This window comes from Notechis scutatus, chromosome 14, assembly GCF_049901735.1.
Source record: "Notechis scutatus isolate UNSWTSFEM ecotype Mainland chromosome 14, rNotScu1.2, whole genome shotgun sequence".
Lineage (NCBI taxonomy): Eukaryota > Metazoa > Chordata > Lepidosauria > Squamata > Elapidae > Notechis > Notechis scutatus.
In genome coordinates this window covers 803723-810578 of record NC_142022.1, presented here as the reverse complement: position 1 = coordinate 810578, position 6856 = coordinate 803723, and the positions used below count along the sequence as shown (strand labels likewise).

The 6856-nt window shown below is 43.4% G+C and overlaps 1 long non-coding RNA gene across 1 annotated transcript in view; it reads right to left on the bottom strand.

Annotated features, from left to right (window-relative positions):
- Positions 1-5837: 5837 nt before the first annotated feature.
- Positions 5838-6856, bottom strand: part of LOC148129481 (uncharacterized) — a 342063-nt gene continuing 341044 nt past the window's right edge. The window contains exon 2 of the long non-coding RNA XR_015745340.1: positions 5838-6421. This is a non-coding gene — a long non-coding RNA (uncharacterized LOC148129481). The remainder of the gene's footprint in view (positions 6422-6856) is intronic.

Sequence of the window (6856 nt, the reverse complement as noted above, 5' to 3'; positions counted from 1 at the left end):
TCTTGTTAGATGCTTAGATCTGGGTCCTCATTTTATCAACCTCGGAAGGAGCCAGTCAGGATTGAACTTCTGGCAGTGAGTAGAATTATCCTGCAATACTGCATTCTAAGAGGAAGGAAGGAAGGAAGGAAGGAAGGAAGGAAGGAAGGAAGGAAGGAAGGAAGGAAGGAAGGAAGATAGCACTAATACATATATATCGCTTGATAGTGCTTTACAGCCCTCTCTAAGCGGTTTGCAGAGTCAGCCTCTTGCCCCCAACAAACTGGGTCCTCATTTTACTGATTTGGAAGGATGGAAGGTTGAGTCACCCTTGAACTAGTCAGGATTGAACTTCTGGCAGTTGGCAGAGTTAGCAATGCTGCACTCTAACCAATGTGCCACCAGGGCTCTTAATGGAAGGGTTGGGGAGGGGAGGGGTTCTAAGGGAAGGACTATTATTGTGGACCAAAACGACGTGATTTCTGCTGTTCCAATCTCATACGAAATCTTTCCTCTTGAGCTGGTGTTTTTTCTGCTCTGAAGGTATAAAATGCTTTCCTGGTTACCACTGATGAAGCCAAACATGTTTCCTAATTAATTAAAAGGCCATGTATTCATTTTTAAATGCAGGCAAATAGTCGGGACGAATACCGTCTTACAGTGGACTTTGTGAAAACAAGATGTAAAAAGAGTAGGAAGATGAAATATAAGGGAATCCAGAAATGTAAGCCACTTCAAGGGAATCAGGAGGTGAGATTAGATGCCAAGTTCAGATTATCTATTTGTGGTTTAATGGATAAAACCTGACTTGTCGGAGCTCAGCAGCCACTTTTGCAAGGGAGCTTTTAATTATTTCCAGGGACGATCTCAATTCAAAACAGGAAGGGTGGCACGATAGCGGTGTTTGCTATTTGAGGGGCTGCCCCAAAGAAAACGGGGGTCAACCTTTTCTCCGAAGCACCTGAAGGAAGGAGAAGAAGCAACAGATGCAGAGGTGGTATTCAGCAAGTTCTGACCAGTTCTGGAGAACCAGTAGCGGAAATTTTGAGTAGTTTGGAGAACCGGCCTATACCGCCTCTGACTGGCCCCGCACCCATCTATTCTCTGTCTCCCATTGAGTCCCAGCTGATTGGCTGGGTCTTCTTTGGTTGCCCTGCACAGGAGAACAGAGCTGGAAAGCAGGTTAGGGGATTTTGCAATATCCTTCCCCTTCCACGTCCACCAAGCCACAGTCACAGAACTGGTAGTAAAAAAAATTGGAATCCCACCACTGAACAGATGGAAACACATGAAGTAGTAGTATCGCTTTATAATGCCTTGACAAGACCACCCTTGGAATACTAAATCCAGTTTTGGTTGCCACGATATAAAAAAGATATTGAGACTCTATAAAAAGTGCAGAGAAGAACAAACAAAAAAAGGATTAGGGAGCTGGAGATTAAAACATACGAAGAATGGTTGCAGGAATTGGGTATGTCTAGTTTAACGACAAGAAAGACCAGGAGGACCAGAGGATAGCAGTCTTCCAATATTTGGCGGGCTGTTACAAAGAGGAGTGGGGTCCACTTATTTTCCAAAGCACCAGAAGGCAGAACAAGAAACAAGGGATGGAAATGAATCAAGGAGAGAAGCAGCCTGGAATTAAGGAGAAATTTTCTAACAGTGAGAACAATTAACCAATGGAACAGCAGCCACCAGAAGTTGTGGCTGCTGGCCCTGGTTGCTGAAGGGGGCTAATCTTGCTCCCTGGACTATTTGCAGCCAGAGGCTTCTGCAGGCGGATGGGAGAGCCTGGCTCAAGGACTGCAGTGACTGTGGAAACGGTTTGGGGGCACAGTTGGAACAATAAAGGGAAGTTGGACCGGTTCTCTAGCTGTGTGGCTTTCATGCCAAGCCCCTGGTCATCAAAAAAGGGGTTGGACTAGATGACCTCCAAGGTCCCTTCCAACTCTGTTTTTCTCTTTCATTCCCTTCCAGAAACCAAACTGCTACTTTAGAATTATACCCTGCTCTCCGCCATCCAAATGGCAGTTGGGATTCACAGACTGCCTCTGATCTGGGCCTCCGAAGAGCCTCTTCTGCTCAGACTAAGGATGCTGAGTGTGTCCATCAGCCGAGCAACCTCTGGTGTGCAAACTGGGTTCACAGCAAGTTTTGCTTCTTCTGACACAACTCAGGAATGAGACGGTTTGCTTAAGCCCAAATTCACATCTCCTGAGTTCCTGAAATTATTCCTTGACCTGCAAGGAGACCTTCCCTTGCACTTCTCCTCTTTTCCATCATTTCCATCTTTGGGAAGAATCCATATTTTGCTAATTCCGTTAATTAATCTCAATAAAGCTATCAGCATGATGTTTCCGGCTTGTGTCCTTTTCTCGTCCAAATCCCTCCCAACCTTCAGGTTTTGACACCCACAGCACAAGGACACAATGGCTCGTCCCAGAAACCATCTCACTAGAAGGACTTTGCTTTGTCCAAGGAGGGGGGACGGGTCTGCCCTGGGCTTTTGCTTTGTCCCCTTAATGTGGTCTTCTTTAACCCCCGACTGTCCCACCTGGGGGGAAGAGAGGCCATCAGAGACCCCTGAAGCATCCTTGGTTGGAAATGCAACAGCTGCCAGATGCTGAATGGTGAAGCAATTTGGTCCTTTTCCAAACTTCTGGAAACTTTAGCTGTGGTGGCTGCATGTGTTTGTCCGTTTTCTTTTCGGTAACTACAATTAGCACTTCTTAACAGAATACTGTTTCTTTCCTATAGTCTACTCTAATTGGCTTACCATTACGCCAATGAATACGTCTTGCCAGTTAGGGATAATTACCAGGAAACCTTCTGGGGTATTGGAGGGAGGGAAGGAAGGAAGGAAGTAGGGAGGGAGAGAAGGAAATAAGTGAGTAAGTCAGGAAGGAAGGAAGGAAGGAAGGAAGGAAGGAAGGAAGGAAGGAAGGAAGGAAGGAAGGAAGGAAGGAAGGAAGGAAGGAAGGAAGGAAGGAAGGAGAGATATATTGAAAAAGGGAGGGAGGGAAGGGAGGAATGGGAGTTAGGTTGGAAGGGAGGGAGAAAGGGAAGGAAAGGAAAGGAAGCGGAGGGGAGGGAGGGAGGGAGGGAGGGAGGGAAGGAAGGAAGGAAGGAAGGAAGGAAGGAAGGAAGGAAGGAAGGAAGGAAGGAAGGAAGGAAGGAAGGAAGGAAGGAAGGAAGGAGAGATAGGTTGAAAGGGAGGGAGGGAAGCAATGGTGGGATTCAAAAATTTTTACTACCAGTTCTGTGGGCGTGGTTTGTTGGGCATGCTTTGGTGGGCATGGCATGGTGTGGTGTGGCGGGGGAAGTATACTGAAAAATCCCATTCTCTCCCCTCCCCACTAACCTGCTTTCCAGCTCCATTCTCCTGTGAAGCCCCACTGATCAGCTGGGACCCGTGTATCTGCCATTCTTCAATGGAAGAAGAAGTGGGGGGGTGGGGCGGTTTGACACAAGTAATTCTTTTTGAGGTAACCTGAATGTCCTATCTCTTGTACTAAATCTGTTTTTTTTAATTTATTTGATTTGTCAAAATGCTTACAATATAATAGATATAAGAATAAACATGAGTAAGCCACAATTATTAATAAGGTATATCAATGTGTAGAGGTGGATAGACTAACAAAATTATTGAAGGCTAAAGAAGGAGAATATTATAAAATTTATTTATTTATTTATTTTTATTTATTTATTTTATTTATTTGATTTGCCAATTGTTTACAAGATAATAAGTATAAGTGTATACATAGTTATGAATACATGAAATGGGTACATATAAGAAAAATAAAAGAATAAGAGAAACAATAGGACAGGGACGGTAGGCACGTTGGTGCGCTTATGCCCGCCCCCTACAGACCTCTTAGGAAAGGGGTGAGGTCAATAGTAGACAGTCTAGGGTTAAAGTTTTTGGGGTTTGGGGAAGAAACTACAGAGTCGGGTAGAGTATTCCAGACATTGACCACTCTGTTGCTGAAGTCGTATTTCCTGCAATCAAGTTTGGTGCGGTTTACTTTGAGTTATAATATAGTTATAATATAGGATGTTTGAGTTATAATATAGTTATAATATAGGATGTTTGGTACGAATGGATAAGAATAAGACGCAAAGGCATCAAATGATCTATGTAATACGATAAAACTATAAAACAATAAGGTTTTTGTGTAAATAAATGTAAATAAAAATGTATATATGTATAAAATGCCTAGAATGACGAAGAATCAAATACAGAGATGTACAGAGATGTATAACACATTAATAGAAGATATTTATACTGTAAATACTGCTATAGTAACGTTGTAAAGTGCGGATATTTGTTTTTAAGTGTTAAAACATTGAATAAATAAATTTATTTTTTAAAAAAAGAATAAACATGAGTAAAAGGACATGAAATAGGTACAAATAATTGGGGACAATAGGAGAGGGATGGGAGGCATGATGGTGCACTTATGCACGCCCCTTACAGACCTCTTAGGAATGGGGTGAGGTCAATAGAGGTTAGTTTAAGGTTAAAGGAGGGGTGGGTGGGTGTTAGAGGATGTAACAACAGAGTCAAGTTAGTGCATTCCAGGCATTGACCACCCTGTTGCTAAAGTCATACTTCCTGCAATCAAGTTTGGAGTGGTTTACATTAAGTTTATATCTGCTGCGTGCTCTTGTGTTGTTGTGGTTAAAGTTGAAATATTCATTAACTGGTAAGGCATTGTAACAAGATAATTTTATGTACTATGCTTAAGTCCAATCTTAGCCGGCGTAGTTCAAGGTTGTCTAAGAAACTAGAAACTCAAGTCTGGTGGTGTAGGGTATTCTGTTGCGAACAGAGGAGTGTAGTACTCTTCTTGTAAAATACTTCTGGACTCGCTCAATTGTATTAATGTCTGATATAGTGTGGATTCCAGACTGTTTTATGATTTACAACCATTGCCTGGCACCCCAGATGCCTGGAAACTTCTCACCTCTCGAAGAGATGGCAAAAGAGGAGAAGGGGCCATATAAATTCCAATTCTGAAAGAAACTTTCTGGGAATCTCTTCTTAGCTACGTTCTCAGAGGCGAGGGGAAAATAACAAGTTTCCTTCTGCGTATTGGCGAAATCCACATCAAACTAAGAGGGAGGGATTCTAACTCCCTTTATCTGAGCTGCATGTTGTGGTTAGCCAGATGAGGGGCCAGGACCATTAGGGAGCGGACTGCTGCCTTCAGAGATTGTGGGGGCTGGCAACAGCGATGAGGAGGTTCCCGAGGAGCCTGTGCCAAGTGCGCGTGTGCACAGGATTGCTCTCAGGAAAGAGCAGTTGCAACAGCATGGGCGACTCGGGAGTAAGGCTGCAAGGTAATGGCCCCTCCTTCAAGAAGATAAAAGCCAGCTGTGAAGTGAACGTTCTTTGCAGAATGCAAAGACATTTTGAAACTCAGCCTCGTGGACATTACCGTATCTTAAGTTGGTATTTGAAGATTCTTGTGTTGCAAAATATCTCTAGGTAACCTTATCTGTTATTCTTGGCAGCCTCGCAGAGTTTTGACGAGGCTCATGCTTATCAAAATTAATTAGTTTGCAGCAGCCTTTTAAACGGGAATTCGTAAGAATCATTAAAAGGTTTCTCTTCCCTTTGATTCATGTTTGTTTTATTGGAAAAGGGTTTGGGTCAAAACAATACCAGACCCTCAATAAAGAATTCCTGTTGAAATACCCAGTTTTTGAAAGTCCATTCTTATCGTCTGAAGGGGGGGGAAGAGTCTGGTCCTTACACATGATGAGTGTCACAACATGGTTAGATGGTGTAAGGTCTGGCAGTACGCTTAAGCCAAAAATGAACCAAAACAAAGACTTAAATGGAGGCGTGCAAATCAAAGAAAGCAGACTTTATGTTTGATCAAATTTACAAGTTCTGGTTAAGAAATTCCTAGCACATCACAAGAGACATGGGAGGAAAATTCTACAAAATACAGAAAGATGTCCTGTCCTTCTTATACACGCAAAAGCCTTTGTTCTTGATTCTCTAATTACTTTGTAAATCTCTGGTCATGTAATCTAACTAAGATTTACATATTCCTGCAACAGATTCTTTTCTGGCAGTGTTATCTTTTCTCCATTGTCTCCCTAATTGATCATTTTGGCCTTTTGTTAACACCATAGGTTAAAGGTGTGTTTGCAAATTGCCTTGGCAGTTGGAGATATAGTTAGGTGCCAATTCCTGGGAGAAATGGGGGTGGAATTTATGGAAGGATCATTTCTGGGAGGATTCATGAAGGATTTATATAACAGGACCATATACTTGATATAGGAGGATGCAATTGATTGCAGGCATATGTTCAACAATGAGTAAATGCATACGGAAATAAGTTTACACCAGGATAACATATATTTTTCAAGACAGCAAATGTCTATAGAGTAACTTTCTACTTAATGCTAGAATGCCGTGATGGTGAACCTATGGCACGCAGAGCCATTTGTGCCGGCACACAAGCTGCAGCCAATCTTACCTCACTGCTCATGCGCGTGCCTCACAGCTGCTTTTCGGCCGGTTTGAGGCCTTTTTTGGCCTCCCAGAGACTCGAGGAAGGCTTCTGCAGGCTTAAAACTAGGCCCGTTTCGTCACTTCTTGTTTTTCCGGAAATACCAGAAGTGATGAAACGGGCCTAGTTTCGGCCTGCGAAGCCTGCAGAAGCCTTCCTCAAGCCTCTAGGAGGCTGAAAAAGACCTCAAACCAGCCGGAAATCAGCTGTGAGGTGCAGTGCAGGTAAGGGGTGGGGGTGGGGATTCCGTGCACATGCTAGGGGGCGTGGGGGAGTGCACATTAACTTCTGGGTGCTGGCACACACGCGTGCAAGCGCATGCACACTTTTTGGCACAGGAGCCCAAAAAG